This window comes from Carcharhinus amblyrhynchos, chromosome 14 (assembly GCF_965287045.1).
Source record: "Carcharhinus amblyrhynchos chromosome 14, sCarAmb.v2.hapA, whole genome shotgun sequence".
NCBI lineage: Eukaryota > Metazoa > Chordata > Chondrichthyes > Carcharhiniformes > Carcharhinidae > Carcharhinus > Carcharhinus amblyrhynchos.
In genome coordinates this window covers 74,464,950-74,487,416 of record NC_137337.1, presented here as the reverse complement: position 1 = coordinate 74,487,416, position 22,467 = coordinate 74,464,950, and the positions used below count along the sequence as shown (strand labels likewise).

The window sequence follows — 22,467 nt, the reverse complement described above, 5'->3', positions numbered from 1 at the left end:
TACTCCTAAAACCAATTCAGACTGAATCCAATTCATGTTCCCCACAAGAGGGACAAACAAGATCCAAGCTGACAAGGTAAGGACTGCCATCCTTATCTTGGCAGCCCATCCTGGACTTGATTTGATGCTTGAGTTAGCCAAAAGGCCAAGAAGAGGACCCTTGCCTGGTGATCATGGTTTTACCTCTGCCATGTACGTGCTCATGATGTGGGTATGCCGGCGTTGGACTGGCGTAAACACAGTAAAAAGTCTGACAACACCAGGTTTTAGTCCAACCTATTTATTTGATAATATATTATCAAATAAATAGGTTGGACTAAAACCTGGTGTTGTCAGACTTTTTAATGTACGTGCTCCACAGAATGAAGAAAATTGATAGGAAGCAGATGGGAAATTGTCATCTTACCTCATAGAATCTCTACAGTGCAGAAAGAGGCCATTTGGCCCATTGACAACAATCCCACCCAGGCCTTATCCCAGTAACCCCACGTATTTACCCTGCCAATCCACCTAAACCCACACATCTTTGGAACATGGGAGGAAATCGGAGCACCCGGAGGAAACCCAGGCAGACACAGGGTGAACGTGCAAACTCCACACAGACAGTGACCTAGGCTGGGAATTGAACCCAGGTCCCTGGCACGGTGAGACAGCAGTGCTAATCAACGTGTTGCCCAAGAGATTTGAGGGATCTGGCTTTGAATTTACTCAGACCAATGGCATTCAAATCTCATTTTTGTCAGTTATGGGCTTCAATGAGAAATGGAGGACCTGACCAGTGCTTGCATTGGGAACGTTTCAGCAGAATAACACTGTTTTCAGGTCGCCTGTGCTGCTGTGCCAGTTTTCCACGTTTCTCTTGGCACTTGCTTTATTCTTCTCTTTTCTGCTCACACAAACTATTCACCCCAAACGTCTTCTAATGCTTTCATTTTGTCGATGATGCCTTCCACTGTCTCATCCCATTACAACTCTGCCTTTTTAACTATTTCCTAACTCCACATAAACTCTTTATGGATGTGTGTGTATACACATACTATATGAGATTGGCCAAGTTCAATGGTTTGAGTCGTGTCATTAAGATCAGGAGAAGCCCATCCTTGGGAATATACTGAGGCTTGCGGACCTACTCTGTGTGGACATGTGCCTGAACTGGAAACAGATCCGTCCTGGTTGCAAATTGGGAAATGACTGAGTCCAGCTTTTGTGTTGAAATTGTGTGGGATTACCCTGAGGATATCTGGTTCTGAGAATTACTACTGCCACGTTCCAAATTTCACTCAACTAGTTTGGGTGTGAATCAAATTCTCAGCAGACACTCTGTTGGAGTTAGAGAACTGATTGCAAATGCTGGACAACAGAACTTACATGAGTGAAATACATCTACTTGTATTGTGCAGTGTATGCGAGGAGTTTCATGCAGAAATTAATGCCTGAAGCTAAAACAGTGTGACTGTAGTCACACCCTGGGTTGATTCTGCGATTTTCATTGGGTAACATTTGTATGAAGACAGTGGGTTAGGAAACACTTGGTACCATGCTGATGGTTGCTGTTTTCACAACATGCATTCCATCCATTGGAAGCCCAAAATTGCATCAGGGTCTCAGGTATCTCACAGGAACCCAATTTGCATAAACTGTGAAAGGGACAGCTTGGGTCTCCCAGTACGGAGGACCCCAGAGAGCCAGCAAAAGGTTGGATGTCACTGGGGCAGAGTGATAAGGAACAAAGAAAATTACAGCACAGGATCAGGCCTTTTGGCCCTCCAAAACTGCACCGACCATGCTGCCCATCTGAAGTAAAATCCCTTACCCTCCCGGGGACCGTATCCTGCTATTCCAATCCTATTCATGTATTTATCCCCTTAAAAGTCATTATCGTATCTGCTTCCACTATCTCCCCTGGCAGCGAGTTCCAGGCATTGAATAGGTGGTGCATTTTCAGTGAGCTATACTCCCATTCCTCCTCAATTGAAGGGTTTAAAATCTGCATTCTTCCTTGCTGTAACTAAATAAGACTACTCCTTGAGGCAAAGTACTCATGACCATTCCTCGCAGTTGCCCAAATTGAGTTTGCAGGGTGAGCAAGTGGCTCCAGGACGACAGTCGATGCTGCTCTGGAATTGGCCATAGTGTCGGTGCGCAAGAATAATCCCTTTCCTATTTCCCATGTTCGCCATACAAAATATTTAGCCTCTGTTTGTCCCTTCACGCCACAGTGTGCTAGGTAGTGGCACTGTGGCACATGGGAGAGGCATTGGGAGTGGGGGGTGAGCTGTCTGAACACAATATGAAACAGCACATTTCTTCCTCTGATTGGTATCATTCATGCATGAATATTTCAAGATTAAAAACAGCACAAAAAGAAGGTTGTATGCATATTGGGAAACATTCATACGTGAACTTTGCCAACTGGAAGATGGGTTGGTTTTTATCTCCTCTTAGCACCAGAATTGTTATGTGGCATGAAGAACCAATCACCATTAACAAGCAGCAGAATGAAAACTGTCGAGTTCAAGTTATTTAACTATTTAGAGCTATTCAGGTACAACCAAAGTCGACATCAAAATAATTTCAAAGCATTTAGAAAGCTTTGACATCTAATTTCACATAAACCTGAAGGTCAGTCAAAGGATTCCATTCACGGACAGAACATTAAGTACCAATAAGTTGATCCTCCACATCTTCCCACCTGCAATTGTTGGCGGTTTCGATTCTCTGAACCGTAGAGGATTTTTTAAATTCATTTCATTGGAATGGAGTTTTGTAATAATTCAGAGCAGAGGCAAGAAGAATTCAGCTAACTGCACATCCAACACGACTCTCATTTAGTTTCAATCGCGCACAGTCTTAATGATCTGGCAAGTATAAGTTCCTAATTCAGAAACTGCTCCCAAAGGGTATTAAAGGCACACACATGCTGCTTTACAACAACTTTAATTAAGGAAGACTGAATGTTACGCACACAGAATAATAAAAGATGAGCAGAAGCAAGAGTCTACCACGTAAAGCACTACATTTCCTAGCAAGCGGAAGTGGGTTTTAAATATTGATTTTTGTTGACAAAGGTTTATTTATTAGTTTATTACTGTCACGAATAGGCTTTCATTAACACTGCAATGAAGTTACTGTGAAAATCCCTCAGTTGTCACACTCCGGTGCCTGTTCGAGAAATTAGCATGGTCAATGCACCGAACCAGCACATCTTTCGGATTGCAGGAGGAAACTAGGACACCCAGAGGAAACCCATGCAGACACAGGGAGAATGCGCAGACTCCGCACAGTGATCCGAGCTGGGAAATTGAACCCAGCTCCCTGGCACTGTGAGGCAGCAGTGCTAACCACTGTGCCACCGTGTGTAGGTGTTGGGAGGGCTATTTCCAGTCCATCAACATAAGTTGGAGTACTGCAATGAATCATGCTCATAGTATGAGAGCATTGGGACTGCACGCCTGTCCAACTGCAAAGGAAACCATCATGTTGGAGAAAGCAGTTCAGGAAACAGCAGTCAAAACATGATACTTTGGAGAATATTCTAGTTGCAGTTGTGAAATTTCCATGGCAGTAATAAAAGATGTTATCAAATCAAAACAATACAGACTCTTCAGCATTCAAGATAGTGAGGCAGTTGACAATTAATCGGAATTGCTCAACTGACACGGAGTCATAGAGATTTACAGCATGGAAACAGGCCCTTTGGCCCAACTTGTCCAAGCTGCCCCTTTCTTTTAACCACTAAGCTAGTCCCAATTGCCCGAGTTTGGCCTATATCCCTCTATACCCAGTTTACCCATGTAACTGTCTAAACACTTCTTAAAAGACAAATTGTACCCGCCTCTACTACTGCCTCTGGCAGCTTGTTCCAGACACTCACCACCCTCTGTGCGAAAGAATTGCCCCTCTGGACCCTTTTGTAACTCTCCCCTTTCACCTTAAACCTACGCCCTCTAGTTTTAGACTCCCCTCCCTTGGGAAAAGATATTGGCTGTCCAGCTGATGTATGCCCCTCATTATTTTGCAGACCTCTATAAGATCATCCCTCCATAAGATCATGCTCAACTAGATATTACTGATGATACACTTAAATCAAAAAGCTACCCATTTCTTTTTAATGCTCTGGAGCTTATGATGAATGGGCACTATTCTAGATTGCGAACTGTGCTCTACTTTTAATGGACACAAGACGTGAACTAATTGTATGACTATTGGGTGGCATCCCTTCTGGTAGAACGCCAACTTTTAACTACCAGAATTAAATAAGCCATAGTCGGGAGTCAAAGTCAAATGTGAGGAATTTCAAAAATTTGCTTAGGAAGTCCTATCTACAAATCTCTGCCCAGGCATGAGGGGAATTGCCAAGGACGTTAGTTTCAGTCAGGCAGGTTCTCAGAACCTTTGAAAATTAGGTTGGGATTTGAAGCAACAAAGCTGTCTATGATTCAGTAGAGAGGGGAAGCAGTGTGCACGGCTTTTAAAAACTTCCGCAAGTGCTTCTACTGCTCACATCCTCTGCTGCAAAAAACATTTTGTGAATTGCAAATACAGGCAATGCAGAAAGTATTTTTTCAGGTGACGCAGTTCAAACCAATTCCACTGATGAACTGTCAGGAAAATACTTTGCGTAACATTCGGTGTAATTACTGCATTTCCATTATAAAGAAATCTCATTCCAATATGACTAATTTGATTGGCTGTAACATGCATTCACTGTGATGAAAACTATAATCCATCTCCTAGGTTTCTTAATTCTACCCCCCCACCCCTCCACATTGTAAATTTCCTTTGAAATGCAACCCCTGACATTAGAAGCGTTTATTACAGGAGCAGAAAAGACATTGGTGCCACCTACTGGGTAGAAAGTTTTGGACCCAGATTACTATTCACAGAATGCATACAGGAGGAGGTCATTCGGCCCATTGAGTCTGCTCCACCATTCAATCATGGCCGACATGCTTCCCAACTCCATTCTCCTATCTTTTCCCTGTAACCTTTGATCCCCTTTTCAATCAGGAACATATCTATCTCTGTTTTAAATACCCTCAATGACCTGGACTCCACAGCCTTCTGTGGCAATGAATTCCATTGATTCACCACCCTCTGGCTAAGGAAATTCCTCTTTATCTCAGTTCTAAAGGGTCACCTCTTTATTCTGAGGCTGAGCCCTCAGGCCCTCATCTCTCCTACTAATAGAAACATCTCCCCCATGCCCACTCTATCCAGGCCTTTCAATATAAAGTATTCATTTGGGTTAAATATTTATGATTATAGTAAAAACTATTGATTGCATTTCTGGCTGAATCATTCCAAAGCATGCCACACTGCCATGGAGATAGAGATTCAGGGTGCAGCCTTGGGTATCAGGTTCTTTTGTTTAACTTATCTGTGTCTTGGCTGACAGTAGCAGACTGTTCAGTTTGGATTTTGTGAGGGAATGGCAGCTGAAGGCTTGCTCTAGCTTGCAGCTGGTGGAAGAAATCTACAGTGGTCCTCACAGAGCTTTTCAGCAGAAAGCAATCAGCAGAGGTGGCTCGGAAAGCTATGGGAAGGCAGTCAGGTCTGCTGGCTATCTGAATAAGGAGCTGAGGAATCCACAGTCGTGGGGTCAGTAAAGACAAAGATGGAGAATTGTGTAGCCAAAATGCTAACTGAAGGATCCCCATAAAATCTTACTTCAGGGGAACAGCTGAAAACCAAAGGAAAATGAAAGTAAATTCTGGAGGGCTGTGGCATACCTTTTGGGTTGCCCCTTGAAAAGTGAATGAACCTTCAAGATTTTGTAAAATAAGGGAACTCTTGGTGTGGGAGGAGTAAGAAGTAAAACTGAGTTCATTTATATAAAATCAAAACTATAGCATTAAGCTAATCTTTGCTTGTTCAATGCTTTTTGATGTATAATAAAGATGGTTTTGTTTAAAATTGTGACTTCTTGTGATGTAGTTCTGTTAGTTTGTCGGTTAATTGCTGGGTGTTTGGATTTCTTCTTTAAATTTTAATAGTGCCTAACAGGATCTCTGGGAATTCGTGGTTGAAGGTCCTTAGACAAAATGTTATAAACCTTACTTTATTTCTGGTATCTTTTAAAATTTTTCATGGGACCTGGGCATCGCTGGCTAGGCCAGCATTGCTTGCCCAGCCCCTCAAGGTGGTTGTGGTAAGATGCCTTCCTGAACTGCTGCAGAACTATGTGGTATAGATACACTCACAAAGCAGTTAAGAAGGTTTTTGACCCAATGACAGTGAAGGAATGGTGATATAGTTCCAAGGAGGATGGTGTGAGGCTTGGAGGGCAAGTTGTAGGTGATTGTGCTCCCAAGCATCTGCTGCCCTTGTCTTTCTAGATGGTGGAGGTTATGAAGATGCTGTTGAAGGAGCCTGAGTGAGCTCCTTGTTTTCACGGCAAAACAATGTCATCCCAATTAGCTGGGAGACTGGCATTTTCATCTTCCATCTCCAGCTACTACATTCCTGTTCCTTTTTGGCCATTTTGCATCCCAAATATACTTCAGATGTACTGCTAGTTAAATATATTTCAGGTTATGAAGGACATTGGTTAAGTTAATTTGAAAAGGTTTACTGAGGTGAAAGACCCAATTTCCAGAGGGCACAAGTTCAAGATTAGGAAGCAAGGAGATAAATCAGACAGAAATCTTCCCCAAAGCTAAAAGGGAAAGTCTTTGAAACAGAATATAAAAGATGCTCGAGACGCAATAAGAGACAGTTCTGGAGACAGTAGGGACTGAGAGAAGTAATGAGGGGGGAGATAGGTAGGTAATCTGAAACATAAACAGAAAATATTGAAAATATAAAAATCAGTCAAAATCTGAAAATACAAGAAATGTTTTGGGTGTCATCCTTTTGTCAAAACAATCTCTGATAAAGTGTTTGATCGGGGTGTACACCTCACTTGCACTGTTCTCTTCTCAGATGCTGACTACGTATTTCAAGAATTCCCTACTTTTATTTCAGGTTGTAAGCAGGATCAATCAAAATGGCACTAGCTTGTAAGGTCCGATTGACTTTTCCTGTTCAAAAAAGTCTTGTGTGTTCAAGTTGTCTTTTTACATTGGCTCAAAGGCCCGAATTCCGCTTCCAAAGCGCAAAAAAGTATCTATAGTGACACTTAAAAGATAAATTGACAGGCAGTCAAGAAAGGTCAATACAATCTTCATCATTCTTTCCCTATAGATGTGAGGGAATAGCGGAGCTAGCAATTTATCAGATTGCATCTTCAATTCATGGCTGGCTTTGTTCCCTTGTACAAGCTATAAAAGCAAATTTAAGCAAATACAATAACACCTTTTAGCATAATAGTAGGGCTTATGCATTAAAATTTACAGTACTTATGAAAGGAAGGGTGGCATGATGACACAGTAATTAGCACTTCTGTGGCAGGGACATTGGGTTCAATTCTGATCTTGGGTGGAGAGTGTGTAGAGTTTGCATGTTCTCCCTGTGTCTTCGTGGGTTTCTGCCGGTTGCTCCAATTTCCTCCCACAGTACAAAGATGTGCGGGTTAGGTGAAACGGCCATGCTAAATTGTCCCCTAGTGTCAGGGAATTACCAGGGTAAATAGAGGGATAGGGCCTGGGTGGGACTGTTGTCGGGGTAGGCTCAATGGGCCAAATGGTCTCCTTCTGTACTGTAGGAATTCGATGAAAACAAGCACATTCCATGATTTACGTAGGAGTCTCTTATTCCGCACTTCTACAATTTTCATGCTGGAAAGTCGACACATAGGGTTAAGAGCCTTGTATGATCGAGGACTCTGATGGTTCAGAATGAATGGACGATTTTTAAAATAAATTCAACTGGTTTCTTCTTCTCCAGAGAGCTGTGCATGATGGCAATCTCTATTATCAAGGTCAATTTCTTCAGTCAAGTATTGACAATAGGTTAATTAGGTGATGAAGCAGTTCTTTTTCATTAACTTATTGGAACCTTTCACATTTCTTTGTGTTCATGTGTGACTGGCACTCTCACTAGCCAGTGGTTGGTTAGAAAATTTGCATCTGGTTGTAGGTGCTTGTAGTAGAGGATAAGAGGCAAATCATGCAGAGCTGTAAATGCTCAGTGACGTTTGAAGGTGTAATCATTTTACCATGTAACAACACAAAAATGCTTCAAAGAGGAAAAGGCCGTGGGGGCCACATTGTCTTTAAGGGGACACTGTATACTTTACATTGTTTTATTCACATCTTCAGAGAAATGCAGTAAATCTTCTCCCACATTCTCCAATTTTTCACAACTTGTGTTTGTTCCATCATCTTTATTTTTGAAATAGCATCAATTTAGCTAGGAGATACTCAACCATATCAAAGTCTTCTTGGACTGTGACTTGCAGCTGTGATATGGCAAGGGGAATTAAATACTCCTGGAACATGATAATTCGGTGAAATCCAAAAGCTATGACAGAAGTCACTTGTGTGAAATCAATATTAGCATTTTAATATATCTCTGACATTGACCACGTGCCTCTGAGCAAGTTATAACATGCCTTAGAGGAACTGAAAAGTGACTGTTCAGTGCGATAGAGGCTGTGAAAGGTCTCTGCGCTATTTCCCCATAGCAGTGAGATCTCTTCCTCCACGTTACCTGGGTAGGTAGCATCGTAAACGGGAGATCATAGAATCCCTACAGTTCAGAAGGAGGCCATTCAGCCTATTGAGTCAGCACCGACCACAATCTCACCCAGGCCCTATCCCCATTACCCCATGTATTTACCCTGCTAGTCCCCCGATTCTAAGTGGTAATTTAACATGGCCAAACAACCTAATCGACACATCTTTGGACTGTGGGATGAAACTGGAGCATCCAGAGGAGACCCATACAGACACGAGGAGAATGTGCAAGCTCCACACAGACAATTCCGAGGCCGGAATTGAACCCAGGTCCCCGGCAGTGTGAGGCAGCAGTGCTAATCATTGCACCACTGCGCCAATGTTTAACCTCGTCAGATTTCAAAACAGTCCTTTGTAAAAAGCAAAATAATGTTTCTGTGGTCTGAGGCAACATTTCTGCCTTTCTTCGGCATTGCTTTATGTTTCAGATTTTTTGCTTTTTGGACAGCAGGGTCAAAAATAGGATAGAAAGACTAAGTCTAGTGGAGAGAACACATACATTTTTGAGTAGTGGGAATTATTTTAGGTGCGGCACGGTGGCACAGTGGTTAGCACGGCTGTCTCACAGCACTTGGGATCCGGGTTCAATTCCTGGCTCAGGTCACCATTTGTGCAGAGTGTGCACTCTGTGTCTGTGTGGGTTTCCTTCGAGTGCTCCAACTTCCTCCCACAGTCCAAAAGATGTGCTGGTTAGGTGCATTGGCCATGCCACATTCTCCCTCAATGCATCCACATAGGAAACCCATGCAGACACAGGGAGAACATGCAAACACAACCCAGGCAGTAACTCAAGTCAGGAATTGGAGCCCCAGACCCTGGCAGTGTGAGGCAGCAATGCTAACCACTGTGCCGCCACGCTACCCGAAGTAAAACTTGTATTTTTGGTTGCATTTCAGTAGTTCCTCTAGATTAATCATTGCTTCAGGTATGAAGATGCTTGCAGTTACCAACAGTTCTTTGATGTTGATACAGTCATCATTAACCTTTTGATATAGACTCATCTTGAAGCAAAACAGTTCTGAATTAAACTGAATAAAGGCAATTCTCGGATTCCTTAAAAATTTTATGAAGTTTTGAATGTTCTGAGATTGCAGTGGGGAAGTAGAAAGGCTGCTTGTGAACTGTTGCGAGGTGTAACATTTTCATTTTGCTCGCGTATGATGCTGCTTTGTTCGACACTGGGAAACTGAAGCTTTGCACCTGAAAGGCATAATGCTTTTTGAACATTGAGAAACTTTGTGTGAATCTAAAACGTGCTGCCCTTTCCCCCTTCTTCTACTGCTTTTGTTATTAATATTTTTCTTCCCGCAGAGGCTCATAGGAATTTTTCAATTACAAAAGGAATGAGCTAAAAATAGACTGGGTGCGTGAATTAAATAAGCACACGAATTTGATGTGGCACGAAGTAACCATCTGATCTGTGTAATGGGGCAGCGTTTTCCAGCCGTACTCGCCCAAGACCAGAAATTGTCTCCTGAGGTCACGGACCTTGGTATGGTCTGCCAAATTTTCTGTCCTGCCCACTACGCAGGCAGTGCATTCCAGACTCCCACCACACTCAGGGTGAAAAGATTTTTCTTCAAATCTCCTTTTGCACTTCACCTTGAAATTATACCTCCTCATTGTTGACCCTTCAACCAAGGGGGACAACAGCTTCCAATCCACCATGTCCATACCCTTCATAATCTTACTATCAGGTCCATTCTCAGCCTTCCCTGCTTTAAAGAACACAACCTCCAGCCTCTTTCACAGCTCAAACTAAAATGTCACACAATCCCTGTAATGCAGAAGGAGGCTATTTGGTTAATCAAGTCTGCCCTGACTCTCTGACAGAGCATGTTACAGGCCCTATCCCTGTATGCCCACATATTTACCTGATAATTGTGGACGCTAACTTTACTCACAAGTGTGTTGTGCAGCACTTTATCAAATGCCTTTTGGAAATCCATGTACACCACATTATCCTTATCAACCCTCTCCATTAGCTCATTCAAACACTCAGGCAAGTTATTCAATCATGATAACCTATATATCTTGGGACACTAAGGGACAATTCAGCATGGCCAATCAACCTAGCCTAACCTGCACATCTTTGCACTGTGGGGGGAAATTGCAGCACCCGCAGGAAACCCATGCAGACACGGGGAAAATGTGCAAACTCCACAACCCAGGTCCCTGGCACCGTGAAGCTGCAGTGCTAATCACTGTGCCACCCTGCTGCTCATATAATTAGTTAAGGTAATTGGGTGCACAGTACTACACTTCAACTGACAGAGGATTTTGGGTGCTTCACATTATCAAGAGGAAATATAATTTAGTGTTGAAGAGAATTTCATTCATCCCCTCAACTTACCTATGATTATATGCTTGGACGGGGGCACTGGCCATATCAAATCATCCTTAGATACTCAGGTGGTGCCAGAGAACTTGATCATTTCAAACGTTGCACCCTTGTTCAAAAAAATGGGTGCAAGGGATAAGCCCAACAACTGTTGGCCAGTCAGTTAAACCTTGGTGGTGAGAAAGAATCGTAAAAACCCCCACAGTGCAGAACGAGGCCATTTGGCCCATTGAGTCTGAACCGACAATTCCACCTCGGCCTTATCCCTGTTAGCCCACATATTTGCCCTGATAATCCCTCTAACCTATGCATCCTGGGACACTAAGGAACAATTTAGCATGGCCAGTGCATCTAACCTGCACATCTTTGGACTGTGGGAGGAAACCAGAGCAGCCAGAAGAAACCCATGTAGACACGGGGAGAATGTGCAAACAGACAGTGACCCAAGCCGGGAATTGAACCCGGGTCCCAGGTGCTGTGAGGCAGCAGGGCTAACCGGAAGTTTCATCATTCAGGCCAAAACTAATAGCTACTTGTAGGTTAATTGAGGAAAACCAGTACCAACTTATTATCGGGAAATCATGATTGAATAACTTGCCTGAGTGATTGAATGAGCTAACAGAGAGGGTTAAGGATAATGTGGTGTACATGGATTTCCCAAAGGCATTTGATAAAGTGCTGCATAACGCACTTGTGAGTAAAGTTAGACTCCACAAGATAAAAGGAAAAGTAGCAACATGGATACAAAACTGGTTAAGTGACAGAACAAGAGTAGTGGTTAATGTCTGCTTTTTGGACTGAGGGAAGGTTTATAACGCAGTTCACCAGGTGATTGGACCTCTATTCTTGATACTTATTAATGGGCTCGGCCTCAGTGTATAGGACACACTTACAAAGTTTGCTGACAATACGAAATTTGCAAGTATTGTGAAGTGTGAGATGGGCAGTGTAAAACTTCAAAAGGACATAGACAAGTTGGTGGAATGGGAGGACAACTTGCAGATGAAATTTAGTAAAAGTGTGAAGTGATTCATTTTGGTGGAAAGAACATGGAGAGGCAATACAAAATAAGGGTACAAATCCAAAGAGAGTGCAGGAACAGAGGAACCTGGGTGTTTATGTGCATAAATCATTGAAGTTGGCAAGACAACTTGAGAGAGTGGCTAATAAAGCACACAGAATCCTAGGCTTTATCACAGGAAATTGGAATATTAAGGCAAGGAGATTATCTTAAACTTTGCATAAAATCCCCTGGTTTGCCCTCAACTGGACTACTGTGTCCAGTTTTGGATGCCAGACTTTAGGAAGGATGTGAAGGCACTGGGGAGAGTGCAGGAAGGATTTGCAGGAATCTAGGGATGAGGAACTTCAGTTATATAAATAGCTTGGGCAACTTGTACCTGTTTTCCTTGGAAAAGCATTAAAAACCATGAGGGGTCTGGATAGAGTAGATAGGGAGGAACTGTTCCCATTGGTGGATCGATTCCTGGGTTTTCTCCGGGTGCTCTGGTTTCTTCCCACAGTCCAAAGATGTGTGGGTTAGGTGGATTGGCCATGCCAAATTGCGCCTTAGTGTTGGGATTAGCAAGCGTAAATGCATGGGCATAATGGGGATGGGGCATGGGTGGGATTGTGGTTGGTGCAGACTCCATGGACCGAAGGGCCTCCTTCTGTACTGTAGGATTCTATGATCAATGCCGCAGGTTTAAGGTGATAGGCAAAAGAAGAAATAGCGACACGAGGAAAAACTTTTACATGTAGCTAGCAGTTAGAATCTGGAGTGCACTGATTGAGAACGTGGTGGAGGCAGGTTCAATCGAGGTATTAAAGAGGAAATTGGAAAGGAAGAATGTGGAAGGCTATGAGGAGTGGCAGTTGGCGACTTGCTCCTACAGAGTGTGAGGGCAGATATACTGTGACCACTTTATGTTTCTATGATTCTATGTGTACTTTATCCTTCCTATATCCCTGCTGCATTGAAATCAAGAAAACATATAGGCCGGATGTCTGCCATCTCGCTCACCATAGAATCGGCAAGGGGGAGGCAGCGTGACCAGGTGAGACCAGAAATTCCCCCAATGTCTCCTACTTCAACTTTCCCAGGAACTTAGAACTGATGAAACCATTAACACGCGCTGATTCCCTTCCCGCCTACAATCTTCATCCTTCAAAAAACCAAGTTTTTTGCTATCGACTTACAATCTCAACAACCTCAGCTTCTGTGCTCTTTTTCATATTCAGTCACCTTCACAAATAAGAACAAAGTACCTCAAATCTAACCACATTAGCTGCTGAATGGTTAAAATCAATTCAGTATGCATTTAAATGTAAATACGCATCTCTGCTTTTAATCTTCACATTGGGCCCTGTTTGAATACTCAATACTCATAATCAAATTAATCAGAATTATCTGTTCATGCAAATTTTTCTTGCAAAATACTTGGAAAGATAAAGATATTATTTGCTCAACAAATACTCATTTCAGAAATGTATTTATGTCATAAGCACAGAAACACTCTCAAATGAGCCAATTATTCAGTCACCTTTGATTTACACAATTACAATGAAGCAGCTCTTTATTATTCGAGCTATCAGAATGTACTGATGAGAATATTGTAAAAATGAGTCTCAGTTGCTAGCATATGATTACATGTTACAATATTCCGAATTCAAGCACGCAGGAAGGTGATTCAAATTAGACAACGTGGGAAATGGAGTTGCTCTTATTTGGCATTTATTGCCCATTCTACCATTACTATGAGGACACGGTCAACAAAGTCCCTTCCTGGAAGGGCATTAATCATAGGATCCCTGCAGTGCAGGAGATGGCCATTCAGCCCATCAAACTTGCACCGACAACAATCCCACCCTGACCCTATCCCTGTATTTACCTGCAAGTCCCACTGACCCTAAGGGATGACATCATGGCCAATCAACCTAACCTACACATCTTTGGACTGTGGGAGGTAACTAGAACCACAGCGCATAAGGGGGAGAAGATTTAGGACCGGATTGAGGAGAAACTTCTTCACACAAAGGGTTGTGAATCTGTGGAATTCCCTGCCCCGTTAGCAACTGAGGCTATCTTATTAAATGTTTTTAAGGCAAGAATAGATAAATTTTTGAGCAGTAAAGGAATTAAGGCGGTGAGCGGGAGAGTAAGCGGAGAGTCCATGAAAAGATCAGCCATGATCTTATTGAATGGCGGAGCAGGCTCGAGGGGCCGGATGGCCTACTCCTGCTCCTAGTTCTTATGTTCTAAACCCACGCAGACACGGGAAGAACAACTGAAGTCCACACAGAAAGTGACCCGGGGCTGGAATTGAACCCGGATCCCTGGAGCTGAGAGGCCGGAGCGCTAACAACTGTTGCTACCCCTAGTAACCTAGTGATTAGTGATCTAGTCGGGCCTTTGCAATGGCAACAGTATTTGTGGCCATTTTCTTTGGCACCAGTCCAAAAAATGACTAGGTTTGATGAATTCAATTTGCCACAGTTATAAATTAACCTCGGTGATTTCAGTGAGCAACTTGTTACTGTAACCATCTGAACACATCCAATATCATTGAATCATAGAATCACTACAGTGCGGAAGGAAGCCATTCAGCCCTTTGAGTTAATCCACCCAGGCCATATCCCCATGCATTTACCTTAGCTAGTCCCCCCCTGACACCAAGGGTCAATTTAGCATGGTCAATCCATCTTTGGACTGAAAGGAGAAAAGCAGAGTGGGAGGAAAGCAGAGAACCCAGAGGAAACCCATGCAGACATGGGGAGAATGTGCAAACTTCACACAGACAGTGACCCAAGCTGGGAATCAAACCCAGGGCCCTGATGCTATGAGGAAGCAGTGCTAACCACTGTATCACTGTGCCGCCCCAGTAGCCAGACTTTGAGCACTGGGCTGTCCAGATAATTTATTGTAGTATGTGGATCTTATGGCTTGGTCATAAATACATTGCCAAAATGACACATCTTTGTGTATATTTTTCAATCGCCTCAACATTCCTCTTCCAAGCATTCTGCATCATTCTTCCAGCCCTATGAATAATGAATAGATTTTGCTGTACTGCTTTGACTGTTTCGCAATATATATTAATAATTTGAACTTTGCAGTAAATTTTCTGAAGGAGGTATTTTGTACCTGGTAATGGCTGTAAAATTAGCCCATGTGCACCATAAAAATATGCTGATTCATTTAAAATACATGGAACTTATGGGGATATAAGTATCAAACTTATCCCTTTTTTGTCAAATCAATCAACCTGTATCACAGACCTCGGCAGAAAGTAAAAGTACACACAGCCATGACAAAATCTTCTGCAGTTTTATGGAACTTTCAACTGGGTGTTACTGAATATGAATAAATAGCGCACGAGAGCTTAAGAAAATGAGTCGCATGTGGAGTTTGCTTATTCATTTTGAATGTCACCTTGAATCCAGCACTTTGCCAGTTCAAGCAGCACAGCACCTGACTCTTAATTAGCAGACTGGTTTGAATCTCTCCCTTGCCTTGGGTAACCTACTTACTTTAGATTTAATCTATTGAAATATGGGTGTCTAATTCTCAACCCCAATTTTAAAGAGCGTAACAAATAAACACATTAAAACCATGAAGGAGGGAATGAGACAAGAAGCAGCAGACAACACACAAAAATGAGGAAAAATTGAGCAACAACTTTATGCAGTAAATCCACGATAGGGTATTGCGCATATTTTAATTTGCAGTCGGTAAATTTAATATGGTTGAAATAGCCAATAAAATGTAATTACATCCAGTCAATATCAAGCCCTCCTTACTGACAAAACATGGGTTCAAATAAGAGGAAACCTCTCTTCACTTCTCCAAGAATAAGCCTCAATCCAATCTCTAAAAATCTTCCCTCTTACTTATCCAGGTGATACTTGTATATTCTCTACAAGTAACTTGTGCATGAGAATATATTGGGCCAAATTTTCTGGTCTCCCGATGGTCTAATCCCGAGTTAGAGTTGCACTTTTGGGACAGTATCGTGGGTATTGATCTGAATAGTTACCCAGGAAATGTTGGACAGATTAAACCTAGTCTAACTCCTGGAAACTCCAGAACGCCCCTGGCCCCATCACTTTCCCTGGCCGTCTCCCCCATAACTACCTGACCACCCAACTAAACCACTGACCCCATCCAACTACAACCCTGAACTGACCCCAACGATCCTCCATCACCCAACTACCATCTTCCCCAGCTAGACATCACTACCCCTGATGTGACTACTCCTCTTGATTCATTTACCCACCTCACCTCTTACTCCCCTCCCCAATCTAGCCCCATACCAATCTAGCCTCATACCCTCTTATTCACATATCTCTTAATCCATTTAGCCCCCCCTTCCCCACCCACTTGCCCATCTACCCACAAGATCAATCATCTATTCACTAACATTCATGCCAGATGTTTAGGGCTAGTGCCGTAAAAATGGGTACATTCTGTCTTCTATTGCGTCTCTACGGTTCCCCAATGGGCACTGCCCTCTGCATTCCTGCGAAAGCTGGGCTTGGAAGGTTCTGGAAGGAATGCAGAAAAGTATTGAGTTGGGGGAACTTTTGAGCCAAATGGCAGTCCAACAATGATTACCATTCCTCGGAGGATCCGTGCCATAGTGTCACTGGGATGTTAGTAAATGGTGACCAAATTCAAAAGAAATGGATGACAAAAAGTGTGCAAACATTTGCTGGTAGTAAAACTGTGCTGGAAAATAAATCTGGTGTACAACAAGAAAGGTTAAATGTGTTGAATGGGTCGCGCTTCCATTTCTGTTTTCTGCGCTTAATTATTCAGAGTATGATCGTGTCAGTAGGAGAGGAAGAAAGTCACAAGTGCATCTTGTTCTACATTTGGTTAGTCTACAAACAAGTTAAACCACAACAGAAAAACACTGCAGGTGAACAAAGAACAAAGCAAATCACAGCATAGGAACTGGCCCTTCGGCCCGCCAAGCCTGCACCAGCTATTCTGCCCTTCTGGGGACCATATCTCTCTCCTCCCATCCTGTTCATGTATTTGTCAAGACACCTCTTAAAAGTCACTATCGTATCTGCTTCCATTACCTCCTCTGGCAGCGAGTTCCAGGCACCCACCGCCCTCTGTAAAAAACATTCCTCGTACATCTCCTTTAAACCTGGAAATCAGAATTTCAAACAGAAAATGGTGGAAAAACCCAGCTGGTCAGATGGCACCTTTGGAGAGAGAAACAGCTAATGGTCCAGGTCAATGACTTATCTCTCCTCGTGCCCTCTTCAAGCTTAACTTGTCCATGGATCTGAGTGAGGTATATGAAATTTTAAAAGGAATTGATAGAGCAAATGCAGACAAAATGTTTCCTCTTGTGGGGCAATCTAAAACAAGAGCCCACAGGTATAGGTTGAGAGGTGGTAGATCTAAAACTGAGATGAGGAGAAACTACTCCCTGCACAGAATGGTACATTTGTGGAACAAGCTGTCCCATAGCGTGGTGGTCTGAATTGTTGAATGGTTTCAAGAAGGAGATAGGTATATTTCTAATAGAAAACAGGATAAAGAGATGTGGGGAGCAGGAATTGGATTTGAGACCAGGGAGAGATCAGCCATGATCTGATTGATTGGTGGAGCAGGCTCAAAGGGCTGGATTTGCCTTCTTCTGCTCCTAATTCCTATGTTACTTGACATTACCAATGGTTTCTCCCCTCAGACGCAACACCCTTCCTTCCAAATCTACCATCATCACTCCCCGCTTCTCGTAAAAAAAATTCTTGAACCCACCCTGTCTTTGAAAACTACTGCCCAATCGCCAATCATTCTTACTCCTCTGAAGTCCGTGAATGTCTTGTTGCTTCCCAGATTCAATCTCATCTTTCTCACAACTCCACATTTGATCACCTGTAATCACCATTTTGCAGCTCTGAAATGGCCCATATCACAGTCAAAAATGACATCCTGTTTGATCTTATTACATGATCCATCCTCACCTCTCTTGACCTGGCTGCAGCATCTGATAAGGATGACCACCCCATCTTGGTCCAACGCTTCTCCTCTGGCTGGGACTGCCCTTGGGATTGTGGATTTTCACTCTTTTCCAATCATATCACTTGCAATGGCTTCTCTTCCCAGTTCTACACTATTATTTCTGGTTTCCTCCAAAGATCCATCCTGATCCCCTTCCATTTTTCAACTGAAAACACATCAGGTTCCACATCTAGGCTGATGACACTTGGCTGTATTTCATTCCCATCTCTCTCACCTCTCCACTGTCTCTGATTTGTTGCACTGCTTGTCTGACGTTCAATAGTGGATGAACATTAATTTCCTCCCACTATTTTGAAAGCTGAAGGCATTGGGGTAAATTTTCTGGTCCTGTCCACCACGAGAATTATAGTGGGTGGGAAGGAAAATTTGGTGGGCCATTGAAAGGTCCGTTGATCTTGGGTGGGTATTTGCAGTCTCTGGATGGGTACGACTGGGAAATCCTGCTCATTGTCCTTGCCACAGACTCCATTCCTGAGTCTGCAATGCCACCCTTTTCTCATGTCATGAACCAGACCATTTGCAATTTTGGTATTCTACTTGATCCTGAGATGAGTTTCTGATCACATATCTGTTCCACTGCCAACTCCATCTTCTTCCATATACAAAATGTCACTCCTCTTCACCTCAACTCATTCGCTGCTGAAGATCCTTTGCTACCTCTTGACTTGGCTATCCCAATGCTCTCGTGGCTACAGTCTTACTTTTCACCTTTTATAAACATGAATGCCTATATCCTAACTTGCACCAAGTCTCGCTTACCCGTTACTGACTGACAAATGGCTCCCGGTCATCATAGAATACCTACAGTGCAGGAGGCCGTTTGGCCCATCGAGTCTGCACCAACCACAATCCCCACTCAGGCCCTATTCCCATAACCCCCCATATATTTACTCTGCTAAGCTCTTGACATGAGGGTCAATTTAGCATGGCCAATCAACCTAATCCGCACATCTTTGGTTAAACAATGCTTTGCTCTTAAAATTCTCAACCTTGTTTTCAAATCCCTCCACGTCTTCGCCCTTCCTTTTCTCTAACCTCCTCCAGGCCTACAGTCCAAAAAGGTCTCAGCGCTTCACGAATTCTAATCTTCTGCACATCTGCAATTCTAATTGCGCCGTCAGTGATGGCCACAGTTGCCTCGGCCCTAAAGCTCTGGAATTTTAACCATTTCAAAGATGCTGGAAAAAGGCAAGTAGTTGTTGTTTCCCTTAACACAGAACATTTTGGGTTCTGATAACAATGATATGGAATTTCCGACCGATCAGTTTGAATTCAGGAATCAACTGCAGCTTCTACACCGGAGATCATGAGCAGTGTGAAGTTTGTCAGTCTCAGCTGTGTCCCCTGAGGGGCTCCCTGTTGAATTAATCAAGACAATTTAAACATATGCAGCCGGAATGCAAGTTAAACAATTGTACAACCAGCTGAACATTTCACTTCTAAATTTTAATTTTAGTTACCTATTTTTTCTTCAGTGACAAAACCATATTACTTCCTTGTTTAAACATTTCTGAGACAAGAACATTTTGGATCATCCATTCTATGGTGGTGAGGTTTTAAAAAATCTGAGACATGCATTGATGTTGACCAAAGGATAAACCTTTCACCTGAAGATGTTTTGTTTACTCATTCGTGGGGCATAGTCGTCGCTGGCTGGCCAACATTTATTGATGTGGGTATGCCGGCGTTGGACTGGCGTAAACACAGTAAAAAGTCTGACAACACCAGGTTTTAGTCCAACCTATTTATTTGATAATATACTCACTAGCTTTCGAGGGACACCTGACGAAGAGGGTGTCCCTCGAAAGCTGGTGAGTATATTATCAAATAAATAGGTTGGACTAAAACCTGGTGTTGTCAGACTTTTTACAGCATTTATTGCCCATCCTTAGTTGCCCAAGAGCAGTTGAGAGTCAATCACATTGCTGTGGATTTGGAATCAAACGGAGGCCAGACCCAGGTAAGGTCGGCAGATTTCCTTCCCTAAAGGACATTAGTGAACCAGATGGGTTTTTACCAACAATTGACAATGGTTTTATGGTCATCAATAGATTCTTAATTCCAGATTTTTTTTATGGAATTCAAATTCAACCATCTGGAATGTGGTTATATTCTATACAATAGACTGACAAACTAAGAAATGTAGGAAGGCTAATGTCTTTTTGCAAGTGTTGGGTTATAATCCAGATATCTTGCCATTCAGTGCCTTGAAAGCCCTGTATTTGGTTCTTGCGACAATAGCAATTCAGTCAAGGATTCAGCCATAAAGCTGCTAAAGTCCAAGTTTCTTTATGACAAAGGATTAAAAGAAAAATCCGTTCAACGAGGTAGTCAAAATCGCAAACATTGTGTGGGGAATTATTCTCTTTCCTTCCTCTGTGAAAACTGTCTATTTGCATGGATCTGTCTAAATTTCAAGCAACATCCAGTTTAATTTGTATCACTTACAGAGACACACAGCACATTCACAAATCAAGCAGTGCAGAACAAAGGAAAGTGGAAAGACGGACAACAGAAGTGAAAGCAGAAAATGTTGAAACAGACAGAAAGGGCAGCAGGCCGAGGCCGTTGGCCAACAGCAAGGGGCAGATGCCTTTCACCAACATGTTGATAAGTTCTGAGTGGGAGAGGGTTCAACTTTAGCTTGCTCCGTTCAATAATCATAAACTGGGTAGCTCCGGATGCCAAAAAAAACAAACATGCCAACTTTTCACAAGTGCCTTTAAGGTGTATAGAAATAGAGATGAGCAGATGGGGTGACAGGTAAAGTACAAATAGCACCTTCAGATTTCAAGGGAAGCTTTTTTTTGTCAGTGTGTGGAGGTTTTGGGCGAAGGATATTCTTGTCAAAAGTGATTGCATCTATTTTTGGTGAACTGTTATTAACTGTTATGAATGTGTAAATTTAAGCCGTGGTCTTACCAAATGGTGCAGCAGGTTGAAGGGGTGAATGGTTTACTCTTGCCCTAAATTTGTATGCTCATAAAATAAATTTTAGACAAGCTGCAGCAATATGCTATGGTTCAGAAAGCACACCGTCAAGTGGAGTCAGACAGTGAGAAGCAATATTGAGAATTGAAGATGGCTGTTTATGGGGAAGATTAGTGGGTTTTAACTAAAACCTATGATAATGTTAGGTTCTTGGAATTATACTTGCTAAAATCGTATGAAAAATGAAGAATAAAGGTACGCTTATAGTTTTACTTGAAGTGTTTGTCAACATTTTAATTTTTGTAGAATCCCTACAGTGTAGAAGGAAGCCATTCAGCCCATCAAACCTGTATCGACAACAATCCCACCCAGACCCTATCCCTGCAATCTACCTGCTAATCTCCCTGAAGCTAAGGGACAATTTATCTTGGTCAATCAACCTAACCCACATGTCTTTGGACTGTGGAAAAAACTGGAGCACCTGGAGGAAGCCCACTCAGAAAGCGGGGAGAACATGTAAACTTCACACTGATGGTCACCGAAGCCAGGAATCGAACCTGGTCTGTGAGGGGGCAGTGTCAACCACTGTGCCACCCTCTTTTTAATGTACCCTACACAGCTCATTATTTCCCATTTGGATTTCAGAGAAGCTCGATAAGGAGACGAGTTTCACGATCAAACATCCCAGTGATAACTGGTGTCAAACTTTTCTAAAAATTTGTTTAATCAGTTTCAAGAAGAATCTTTTCCTGTGACGATGTAACTTCTGACAAATAACCATCACTCACGGCCAACCTTCAAGCCATTTTAAAGTTGTGTCCATTCATGTACACAATCCCTCTGTTAAATTGATTAAGGTTGTTCAACAAGCCAATTGCATTTGTTCTCTGAAGTTCCAGCAAAGGCAATGGCAAAAATAAGTACTATAGCCTGGCAATGCCTCAGATATAAAGTTGCCTGGATGCACTGTCTAGCAAGTATTATCATAGTTAGTTACTGAGGGCTGTGATATCAATCCTTAACAGAACACAATTAGGAATTTAAAACATTGCTCCACCTCTACACCAGAACCAGAGTGTTTCTATTGAGCACAGGTAAAGACTTTAGCAAGGCATAAAGGCTTAGTAAGTTCTGCATCAGAAATAAGTGATATTCCCAATTGCTGTTAATGAGCATTGCAGTTTTGGGATTAGTTCTCCCAACTTTTCCAATTTGACATTAGCAAAATCCATGGGAAATGTGCTGGAGATAATTTTGGAGGTTGCGACATGAAAACTAGATGTGTGGACAATTTTTTTACGAGGAGTCTGGCAAAGTCTTTCTTGTGCTCTTGTAAACAGCATTCAGCAAAGTGAATAATGCCGGATTTGGAATCAACACGATCATTCTGTGAATCTTGTGCCTTCAGAAGTGGGATGTCAATTTTGAAAAACAAAGACAAGAAAGTGAGAGGGAACTCTTTTATCCATTCTCTTCCTACGTGACTGGAAAAGATAATGAGATATTACATGTATCCTTCCCCTTAACCAAAAATC

General features: G+C 42.5%; 1 protein-coding gene across 18 annotated transcripts in view; it reads right to left on the bottom strand.

Annotated features, from left to right (window-relative positions):
• LOC145352784 (gephyrin) overlaps window positions 1–22,467 on the bottom strand; it is a 462,622-nt gene that overhangs the window by 102,323 nt on the left and 337,832 nt on the right. The gene's annotated exons all lie outside the window — the stretch shown is intronic.